This window comes from Epinephelus lanceolatus, chromosome 13, assembly GCF_041903045.1.
Source record: "Epinephelus lanceolatus isolate andai-2023 chromosome 13, ASM4190304v1, whole genome shotgun sequence".
NCBI lineage: Eukaryota > Metazoa > Chordata > Actinopteri > Perciformes > Serranidae > Epinephelus > Epinephelus lanceolatus.
This window is the reverse complement of record NC_135746.1, coordinates 37615448-37627485: the sequence shown is the minus strand read 5'-3', so window position 1 is coordinate 37627485 and position 12038 is coordinate 37615448. Positions and strand designations below refer to the sequence as shown.

At 41.1% G+C, this 12038-nt stretch overlaps 1 protein-coding gene across 3 annotated transcripts in view; it reads right to left on the bottom strand.

Annotated features, from left to right (window-relative positions):
• bach2b (BACH transcriptional regulator 2b) overlaps positions 1 to 12038 on the bottom strand; it is a 136189-nt gene that overhangs the window by 58846 nt on the left and 65305 nt on the right. The window contains exon 1 of one of the 3 annotated variants that reach the window (XM_078174087.1): positions 5891 to 6221. The exons of the other annotated variants lie outside the window; for them this stretch is intronic. The gene's annotated coding sequence lies outside the window, so the exon portion shown is untranslated. Of the gene's footprint in view, positions 1 to 5890; positions 6222 to 12038 lie in introns of those variants that run through there. 3 annotated transcript variants of the gene reach the window in all.

Genomic DNA, 12038 nt, shown 5'->3' with positions numbered 1-12038 from the left:
AGCCCTAATCTGTAGTGTATATTACCACGCAAAGTTCAAATGAAAACCACTTACAGGTCTGCTTCATGGCAGTGGTAGTGTTTGCAAGCAAAACCAATGCAAGCATAAGCATTTTCAACCACAATATACATACTATAATGAACTGTCTTTGACTGCAACACGCAAATGATATTTTTGGAGAGGTTTCATTTCCTCAAGTGAAACTATCTGCTTCCCCATACCCTCAGATTAATTTTTGTGGCAGTGTTGGTCAGTGTGATGACATCCATCCATCAGTGTGTCTGAGAGTTTTTAATACTTTTGTCAAAGATTTTGCCTCATTGGGGCGTCGGTGGCTTAGTGGTAGAGCAGGCGCCCCATGTACAAGGTTGTTGCCGCAGCGACCCGGGTTTGAATCCAGCCTGTGGCCCTTTGCTACATGTCATCCCCTCTCTCTCTCCCCCCCTTCACGCTAACCTGTCCTGTCCATTAAAGGCAAAAGGGGCCAAAAAATATCTTTAAAAAAAAAGATTTTGCCTCATTGCTATGAAATGTGTTGCACAATGGCTGGTGGGAAGTGGAAAAGATATCAAGAGATATAAAGAAAAGGCCTTGCATTGGCCTTCATGCTCAGTTATGGATTAAATAAAGCAAATATTTGGCGTCGGATTTATGTCTAAAATTTGAAAGGACCAAATTTGTTCAGTGAAGTCAAGTGGGTTTAAATTTGTAGGTCAAGCTACTAAAATAATATATTTCTCATAATGCAACGATCTTTTCTTTAAAGGAATACTTCACTCACAAAATTAATATTTGAATATCAGTTATTTTCCTCATGTTTGCTTGAATTTATGAGGAAAACCTTGCCTTTCTCATTATCCTCCACAGTGAACGAAGAATCCAAAGATGGGGGAAAAAAATAAAATGATAAATTGGAGTAAAAGGGGGCAACATTTAACAACAGCAAAACATCTTTTTACAAGCTCTCACACAACTTGTGTGGTATTAATATTTAAAACACTGCTCAATAGAATTCATGAGCAGAGTTCAAATGCACATGCTTGCCCAGGTGTGCTACTGCTATGCAAAAGTGTTTTAAATAGTAAGGTTTTGGCAAAAATACATGTGTTTAGAAAAAACTGAATATAAACTGGATGAATGACACTTGAAACTGCACGAGTTTTGTGAGAGTTTGTAAACAGATGTTTTGATATGGTTTTGCTATTGTTTAATACGGACCCCATTTATTTCAATTCATTTATGGATTCTTTGTTTTCCATTGAGGCATGCAAGAAAAATGAAGTTTTCTTCAATAATTCAACTGAACATGTAATGTGTAATTGATATACAAATGATCATTTTGTGGGTGAAGTGTTAATTAAACCCTGCACCTGTCTTTAAAAATCCTTGCTACCAGTTTGTATTGCCGGCTTTCTCTTATGAATGCATAGTCTGCAATCTAAGGTAGCACATTTATTTGCTTTAAAATTAATAAATAATTTTCAAACACTACATGTGAAATTCATGAGATTTGCAAGGTTGAAACAACATTACAGTTCATGCTCAAGATGCTCCCAGGATCTTGAGACATGCGCATATCTAGACATACAGTACATCATACATCTAAAGCCCCATAGGTGGTCTCCTTTAATATTTATCAAACTGTGGCGTTAATCATACCCAGAATGGCGCTTCGCTGCAGGACGAACTGCAGTGATCATCAGAAACTTGTTAATGGTTCATTACAAGCATCAATAGGGATATCAGGCACGGGGATTGATTAAACTGGGATTAGTCTATCTGGGCAATAATAGAGAATGTTAATGAGGATGGGGCTCCTAACTTTTATCAAATGTCTCCCTGGCTATTCGGCTATTACACCCCTCTCTGTTTCTCTCATTCTTTTACTTCACACTCTTTAAGGTCTAAATGTAAAATTAAATCATGCAGAATTGGCTGTGTAAAAACTCTAAGTCTGATATAAGGTTTTCGCTTTACAAATGATCTTTTTCACTGTTATGTTGTAACCTCAGAAGATTGTCTATGGGTTGACCTCTGTGCCTTATGACACCATTGCAAAATCCATTGAATACTAATAAATGTGCACTGTCATCAAGACTGAAACAAGCTTTGGTTAGTTCCTGAAAAATGACACTTCCGTATTACTCAATGTGTTTTTTATCTGCACCTGTTGATATCGCGGACAAAAAGCATGCTGTTCAGGCTCTATCGCCTAAAGAACAGCATCAATTCAGCAGAAACACTTCCACCTCTCTGCCAGCTTTCAGCCAACACTGTTTAAATCGCACATACATTTTTTCTGAAGGAGGTGCCATTCTTAGTAAGAGGAAGGAAGGCTGATGTGTCTCTGCATTGCAACAAGCAAACTGTAACTTAGGAAGTAACCGAGTAATGAATTGAAAATCTGAAGTGGTTAAAAACATTAAAAAGGAGAACTAATCTGTCGGGTGAGATTTTTCCACGTGCTTTAACACACTACAGCTTTCAACAAGATTCTTCACACGTTGAAGAAAAAAAGATGAATGCAAATGATCATGTAGATAAGGGACATCCTCGGTGTTTGGTATTTAAACAAGCAACAAAACATCTCTTAAGTAAATTCCTCCACTTAAAAGAATACTGAAACCTCAAAATGATCATAAGTACTCACTCCATGCTATGCTGAATTCATGAATAAAACGTTGTTTTTCTAGCATGCTTCCATGGTGAACGGAGAATCCAAAAAGGCGAGCATTCTTGATTAACTGAAGTCAGTAGGGACCACGTTGAACAATAGCAAAACTATATCAAAACATCTGTTTACAAACTCTCACACAACTCTTCGGGATAATCCAAGTCTTATTTATCCGGTCATACTATCAGTACTTCCCAAACACATACATTTTAACAGTTTAATAGGTTTTAACAGTATCAAGGCGCACTACTTGTAAATGTACAGGCCCTGACACACCAAGCCGGCGGTCGGCCGTCGACCAAAGTCGGGCCCAGCTAGCCCCGGAACAGAGAGCTGGGGCTAGCTGGGAGCAGCTAGCGGAGCATTAGCCGCAGCATGACGGAGGGACGCACAGCCAGTTAGCCTCCGCTAGTCTCTGAGCTAGCCTTGGCTCTCCGTTTGGATCCAACCGGAGCACCGAGCCCTGGTTTGTTATTCAGGTTAAAGTGGGAAGAAGCAGCAGGTTTATCAGGCAGCTGAGTGAAGCTGAGTGAGGTGGAGCCTGCAGAGGAAACAATGGGACCGTCTGAACGTAGTAGTCTGTGGAGGCGCTGTGGTGCTCGGCTGCACAGATAGGTAACACCTCGGCTGTCAGGATGTACCACTCTGTCACTCCACTCTCTCTCACGCAGGCGCAGAACGGATGTGCCACTTGCCCGTCGGATGTAGTCCATGTAGTGTGTTCAAATGCAACTGACACAAGGCGACGTGAGGCGACGTAGACGACGCAACAGTTGGCTTTCGTCGCCGCTAGTTCTTTGATGTCAGTTTGGTGTGTCCACACCTTAAGTGTTTATGCAAAAGTGTATGTGTTTGAAAAATACTGAGCATATGACTGGATAAATAAGAATTGGATTAAACTGAACGAGTTGTGTGAGTGTTTTTAAACAGATGTTTTGATATAGTTTTGCGGCTGTTGAAAGTGGACCCAATGACTTCAATTCACGAAGAATGTTTGCTTTTTTTGGATTCTCCGTTCACCCTTACGACGTAAGAAAAACAAGTTTTCTTCACAAACTCAAGGTCACACGGGATGAGTAACTAATATACAAATGATTATTTTGTGGATGAAGTATTCATTTAAAAAAAAAGATGGTTGCATTGTGGGAAATGTGTTGTTTTTGGATGTTAACCTATAAATATGTGCTCAATCAACTTCACTAAACAAATTTGGTACTGACAAACTTGAGACCTAAATCTGACTCCACATATTTCCTTTTTTCATCCATTACTGAGAGCTAGTTCAAGGCATTTTGCTTTTCTCTTGGTATCTTTGCCGCTTCTCACTGGCCATTGCGTACATTGTACAAATTTGATGGCAACATCTTCAACCAAAGTTTTAATTTCATGTCATATCAATTCATTAAGAATGTTCGCTTTTTTGGATTGTTTGTTCACCATGGAGGCATGTAAGAAAAACAAGGTAACACAGGATGAGTAACTGGTATACAAATGGTCATTTTGTGGTTGAAGTGTTCTTTCAAGATTGTAAGGCAAGATAAAGCTGAGCAGTTTTTTGGGGCTTTCCACTCCGACCACAGAAAGTTTGCTAAACAATCATTGGAGACTGGCTCCTCATCCTCCACACTGCTGATAAGGTAAACAACCCTCCAGAAGGTCACTGGGTTGCTGATATTGATCCTGAGATAATAAATGCAAGACAGCCACATCTGAGACACGCTACTGATGCTCACCAGGCTCTGCTGATTACATATAGAGGAATGTGGACGCATAATGACACTGTTTGAATTATTTTACATGCAATTATGTCAAAAAAATAGGTCCTCTCATGAACAACACATTTTAAAAAATCTATTATAAGCAGACAAGGTCCCTTACTCTAAATGTGTGCAAGATGTGACAGGTATAGTTTTTACAATAGACGATGTTAAGAAAAGTTCAAGGTAAAACCTCACAAAGAGGGCACAGTCATCTCAGGCTAAGGCTGGAGTTATTATGCTCAATAGATGGATCAAGTGCTTTTCGCTCCAGATAGAAATCAATACTGTCTCCCTGTGCTTCGATCAGGGGACTGAGCAAACACAACACAGCATCAATTTCTGAGCAAAAAAGCTCACCAAGACGAGCTATTCGCACACAAGATTCCACTGGACTCTACAAATGTTGGATCTAATTTATATGTCTGACCTGAGAAGGGACCTTCTGAGTCCCTTCATGTGATGTCCTTAGCAACACCCAGGTCTAGTGTGATCATGTGACTGGGGTAACCCAGGATAGGTTGAGCCCCCTGGGTGCTGCCGAGCTGCTGACCATCCTGCGCTGCTCTTGCTGCTGACACTGATGAATGGGACTGGCTGTGAGAGCGAGCGAGCAAGCGTCTGTCTGCACAGAATGCACTTGGACCGCTGCACAAACCTGCATCTATCTGCAATCAGGCTAATTAACACCAAAGCTACTTCATCTCCCAGCGATGGAAAGGTCCAGGCAGTGACCTCAACCGCGTGAATCAATACTCAAACCACCGCCAAGATTTACCCTTTAAAAGAAACAATTAGTGAGGAGCACAAGCTGCATGGAAACTATCTAAGACAGCTGGATTACAGACTAAGAAAGACATTATCAGGGCAGCTAACATCTGCATCAAAAATGCATTGAGGCTTGTGTCTCTGACATGAGAAAAAAAGCAAGACTATAGGGTGAAAGCTTGAGTAAGAAATCTATGACTTTCCCTTTGATCAACAAAAAAGGCAGCTACTACTGTGCACAATGTAGAAACACATGGTTAGCACTCTCAGCCAGGTGTTAGAGAAGTTTTTAAGACTTGTCCTTACAACCTGTGGTCATTGTGGTGTCATATGTATCTATCATAATAACAACAACACTCAAGAGGTTATTAATAGATGTATCTTGCTGACTAATCGCTCTTGAATGATTTGCTTTCTTTGAAGAACAAAACAAAGATGAACAGCAAAAAGATCACCAACCCCGGGCTCAGTTCACTACATGGCCAAATCGTTTTTTTAAGCAATGCTATGTATGCAATCAAGGAATTATTTGCATCACTCGCAATGAAAGCAGTTCCACTAAAGCTACCTGTTGCATAGAACCACACTTGACTCTCAGATCACAAGAATCTTTCCCATCTATTCAAAGTCGCGGAAATAGAAGAAGAATTAAGCCTTGAAAGTGTCAGCTGCTAGCTGACGTTGGCATTACCTCAAAAAGGCATCAGCACAGATCCAGTCATCCTGTTATTCCAGTCTTTGCTCTGACAACTTTCTAATGTCTCTCACTATATGTTACCGACAGTATCTGAGCCTATCGGTGTCTGTGGGTGGTGAGTATGACTGAGCAAGTGAGGTATGTGTGAGTGTGAGTGTGATAGTTGTGTATGTGTTTGTGCGATGGCATGCCAGAGTATTTTTGGGCCCTGCCTGCTTAAATGCAGCTTGCATGAATCATGACTTCCCACATAGTAGGTCAGTGAGCGGGGTGAGTCATATTGCTGTCTTATATGGTAATACGCTGCACATGTGATAGAAACACTGGGGTTATCTATAGACTGGGCTCGCTGTTTCAAATGTCTGTGGCAGAGCTGCTGTGTCTAAGCTCTGTCTTGGTCGTCAGATGATATTAGAACACATTTGTCTTTGTTTAATCTTCTAATTGATATGTCTGGCAACAAATATCTTCGATATTTGTGAATTTGATTTGCCAAACATTGTGGTGTGACTCAACATGACTCAGACCTGTTTTGGTTTTCATTTCACTCAGCTTCAGCCTTAAAGGGAACCTTTTATAATTTTCCTTATTGTCTAGCATAACTATAATGTTACAGTGTCAGATGTTTGTATTAAATGTGGCCAGTTTTCAGTAATAAGGTAAACATATTTGAAAGTAATCCCGGTGGGCACAAATCATTCAGACCGTTCTGAATACTCTGTTTTCAATGTTTTTTCTTCTTTCTATCAAGCTGATGTCAGCTTGTGACAGATTTATTTATATGGTCATCTGCTCTAGAAACACTACTGCAAGTGTTCACATTATGTAGCCAGCACTGCAACATGTAGCCACATGCTAACGTCAGGAAAACATATAATCTTGATTGCTGACGTTAATTTCTTCATGTCGGTTGTAAAGACTTTAGTTTAGAAGCTTTTATTGGTGATTTTTCTGGTAGAGAGTGCTGCTATACTCTTTTACAGTCATTCTCCAGCTGCAAATACACTGCTACATGTAGCTACATGCCAACATTGGTAAAAAGTGATATCTTGGTTGCAGATGTGTTAATTTCTCCCTGAATTAGGATCATATTCCTGTTGGCACTAATCCAGTTCTGGAGATAACATTAAAGAAACTTTTATTGGTGATTTTTCACAGTAGAAATAGCCACTATACTCCATGAACCTGAAAATGAGGTTCCCTTTAAATGTAAATACCACAGCAGCCATACATTACTGTAAAACATGCACAAACATATAACATGTCATAACATATAACAAATATAGGCTTTAACAGAATCAAGAAAGAATAGCGAATGCTTGTTGCATTTCCTACCTCATGCTTGATATTTGCACCAACAATGACAAAGTATACCTGCACACACAGTAATGTGTGTAAACCTCTTCCTGTGCAATTGGCTGAATCAACAAGGAAACAAGTGTGGTGCTTGCAGACACCTCAGTCTGCAAGCACAGAAAACCACCTCATGATGGAAGTGAAACACCCCAAAACCATCACTGCCAAGAGGGAAAGCAGGCTTTGAGGGACTGGATTAGGATATGTGGTGCTTTTTTTCCAGCAGCAGCCAGAGAAGGAGCAGATCTTGTGCTAATTAGGCCAGTGATTGGCAGGCCAAGGGGCTGCTAGCATGAGTGTGCCCAAGACTGGATTATGTTCTGCATTATTAATGGGGAAAGGGATGGAGTGAAGAGTGGGGGGCAGGATTGAGGTAGAAGCCTTTATTCGAAACAATAAATTCAGCGCGCGCATGAAGTTGAAATTCAACTGTCAATTTTGACAAAAAGCTCACGCTCAGAGCGCTCATGGAAAAAAAGGCAAGTGGAAAGTCTCCCCACAGGAAAGAGTTGACACAGAGGCATCGCCCACGTCAAAACCTTCAAAAGCCACGTCTGTACGCATGTATGTGAGTGTGGGTGTGTGTCTGTGTGTGTGTGTGTGTGTGTGTGTGCACAAAGCCAAGAGTGTGTGTGTGATCATGTGTGTATGCGTGAGTGGGCTGGAGGGTACAACTCTGTTGATATGGCAAAGAAAAGCACTTATTCACACATTGCTCTTGCATGTGCGACATCTCAAGTTTTAAGAATACATGCAAGAGCTGTTGTTGTTGTAGCAACATGCATAACCGGAGCAATGGTATAATATCCAGCTGAGATCAAAGGGCCGCAAAGCAAGGCTATGAGGAGATGAAAGACAACATCTACTGATGTGACTGATTGTAATACACCGTTGAAAAGCACAAAAGAGATATCCAACATGTCTAAAAAATTCAGGGCTTGAGCTGGACGCCATGCAGGCGCCTTTTTCTGAAATTCTTTCTTGTTTATTTGTTTGCGTGCTGTTGTCACATCGTTTTCTGCAGTTCTAGCTGCCGTGAAAGACCACACACAAGACTAGAGGGCCATGTGAGTGGCTACCGTCTTCCAGCCATTCACCAACAAGCCTGTTTAACAATGCACTTTGCAGTTTGTTTTCTTCCATCACAAAGTCAGAAAAGGTGACTGAATGTTTGACAATGACACTTGCAGTCCTTCTAACCTTGATCATTTGGAAATCTAAATGAACGAGGTATAGGGGACCTGGGCTTTCCAAAATGGCCCTGTGGAAAACCAATCCTAGACCCAATCTGGAAGACACAGTTTGACTTGAACACCAACACTGGCTGCAGCATGATGTCCCACCAAATACAACCTTTTTCCACCCAAATTAGTGTGTACATACCAAGCGCCAACCTCCAAGGCTGAAAAAGAGGGCAATGTGGATGTACCAAAAACTGCAGTTCCTCTTATGGCCACTTGAGGCTGGCTCCAAAACAGAGTCAATTCCCATAGACCCCCATGTTAAAACTACCAGCTTTACAGCAGAAATAAACATGCTTACAGCCTGGTACAAAAAAAACAATGTTGTTCTCTATAGCTAGTTTCCACATTCATGACAACTGTACGGCGGCAAATTTTTTTTATAACTCACCCATTTACATTTCATAAGCCCTTAAGTTATGCATGATTAAGGGTGGGGTCACTTAAGTTACAGGCTGTCTGTGACACATCGCTACAGTCTATGAGTTGGATCAACCCATCGCGACTGCTGAAATGCGGAACTCAAGGCCTTAAAATAACAATTTTAGTAAACAGTAGAAAGTATCACGGTGGCCAGTGTTACTTCTTCTTTATATCTATTACTTATTCAGTCTCACTTTCAAACTTGGTGCTGACTGATTTCGGAGGATGTTAGAGCGCTGCTTGGGCAAAGACAGACGGAATTTGTGACTAATGCCCTCTATAGACTGTGCGATTTTAGCACACTGTGAGACGTGGATCTAATGCCCTTTGGTACGACGTCAAGTTTGATGTGTGCAGATTGCACGATGGCCGCTTACTACTGAATCGCAGGTTACGCCATACGTCTATATGTAATGTCATCAGCGTGCACCGCATCAGCGTACGTCATCCATCTGCGCCACCATAGTAGCTTACTCACCTGGAACTTGCAGTTCCTCCACAATTTCCTTCCATGCAGTGTCTTTTTTCTCACGGTCATGATAGCAGCTGGAGGAAACATCAAATAAACAAGGCTTCTGCTGCCACAGCTCCACCAAACTTTCCTCTTTCTGGGAGTTCCACAGACTTCTTTTTGTTTGTTTTACCTCCATGGCAAGCAACCATTTGTTTGGGTTTAGCGCTGGTGTCGCGGCCATTTCGTCCTGCATTTCGATTGGTTGATTAGTAGACGTAGGTCGTAGCAGCTGTCACACTGTGAGATGGTCATCCTAAATTTCTGACACTGTCAGAATGTTATCTCAGGTTATCTTTGGTCGCAAGACGCTGCTGACAATGGCCATCCTTGAACCTGTCTCACAGTGCAACGTAAGACCACCGTTTTAGAGCCACGACCAAAGATATCGCCATGTTTCTCCCACGATGGTTATCTTTTGTCTGGGACAGACCAAAATCGCACGGTGTATACCGGCCATAAGATCAAGTGAAGGAGGCGTGGCCTTACCGATGGTTACGCCTAAAAAGTGGCAAACATTAGTGTGTCCACTCGGATTTTATGTTTCCATAACTGCTGATCGGAGCTGGAGTCACTAAATACCCATGAGTACTGCAGAGTCATTTGTTCCATAAATGAATGCTGATTGTAACCTTTCCCAATGAAGACAAAAGCCAGATGTTAGTGGGTGTTAGTGGGGTTTTTTGTCCAATGGGAAACAGGCTTTAGAGAGCAGCTGTGGTGAAAAACACTAAAAGAGACTAAAGGTCACGTCAGATCACTTCAGAACCTGAACCTGACAGTGCGTTTTCTTATTAATTTAGTAACAGTGTAGTATTGTATTGTATTTGCTGAGAAAAACTGACCCATTGTTACACAAGAATACCTAAAGATAATATTCTACAATTAATTTTCAGAGGACTGCCATGCATGAAAACTCCAAATAAATTGGTGCTTATATTTTTATCCTATGACTAGCTGTGACTGTGATCCTGAGTGTTAACAGAGTGACAGTCTGAGGAGTGCAACTGTGTTTGCAGACTTTCACCTCACTGGTTTGCCTACTCTGAGGTAATCAGTCAGGTCACATTAAAACCTATATGTCATTCAGGCAGAGCATGTCTAGGGATCTGCGGAACAGCCGTTGCTGTCAGTGTGAGGGCCATGAGGGAGAAGGAGAGGCTGCAACACATTCACATGTTCCAACCCTTGAAGCTAAGCTGCAAGCTCACTCACATTACCCAGCCTGAGAATGGCCATACCGGGTTAGATGACCCACTGGCAGCAGCAGTCACACAGTATGAGGGAGTTAATTTAGGAAATGATGTGAGGGTGAAAATATACGCACACACGAGGAAGGGGACTGGACTATGTGACCAACTGGTGTACTACAGAGAAGTGTGCATACACATACATTTTGCAACATCATGTCATTAAATAACAAGCACTCTGACATCCAGCTTCACTGCTGTATGAATAATATGTTTCAAAGAATAAATGACTCAAAAAGAATCATGTGACAATACTTGCCATGTGATCATCATGTGAAATGATTAACTTAGGCTACTGACACAAGTTTAGGTCAGGTTAAAGGAGACCCATTATGCTTTTCCTTATTTTCTTTCATAGATCATTTTAAGATGCCGCATGTTCATATTAAATGCTGCCAAAGTTTCAAATGATGAGGTCTGCTACAAGTTGACATCAGCTTGTGACAGATTTCTATATAGTCTTCGGCTCCAGGCACGTTGCTACTATTGTTCACATTACATAGCGCTACATATTTCTACATGCTAATTTCAAGGAATGTAATTTTGGTTGCCAAAGTTACTCATTTACCCCTGATTCCAGATTATATTTCTGTTGAAAAAGTCCAATTGTAAACCGGTAGAAAGTACATGTAGCTACATGCTAACATCTGGGAAATATGTAGATAATCTTGGTTGCAGATATTAATTTCTCCCCAATTTTGCTACAGAAACATGTCAGGGTTTGTTAAGAAGCCTTCATTGGTAATTTTCCAAAGTTAAGTTTGCCGCTTTGCTCCATTATAGTTATTCACCGACTGCAGGTAGACTGCTACATGTAGCTACATGCTAACATCAGGGAAACATGTAATCTTGGTTACTGATGTTGTTCACTTCTCCCTGATTTCAGATCATATTACTGCTGGAACATGTGATTTTGGTTTAGAAGCTTATATTGGTGATTTTTCACAGTAGAAAGTGGCACTATGCTCCATTACAGGTGCTAAAATCGAACGTTTCAGGCAGAGGAGTGACTACAGGTGTTCCAGCATGGACAGTATGAGAAAAATAAAGTGCTTTTTGAACACTGAACCATGTAAACGTGTAACAGTAGAAGCCCAAAACAAAGACATGAGCTTGAAAATGAGCATAATAGGTCCCCTTCAAAGAAATGAAGAAAAGTCAAATATGAACTCACAGTCTAACTCAAACAAATGACAAAAAGAGAAATTTTCAATAGCAAAAAATGTGTATGAGAAGAACACAAGTGTTGCAGGACAGGAAGCTTGGTCTCTGGTGTCAAAGTTTTGTGCCTTGTGCACCACCCACTCCCACCTCCACCTTGAGAACTGTCTGCTGCATAGTGTCACACATTTTAGACTGAA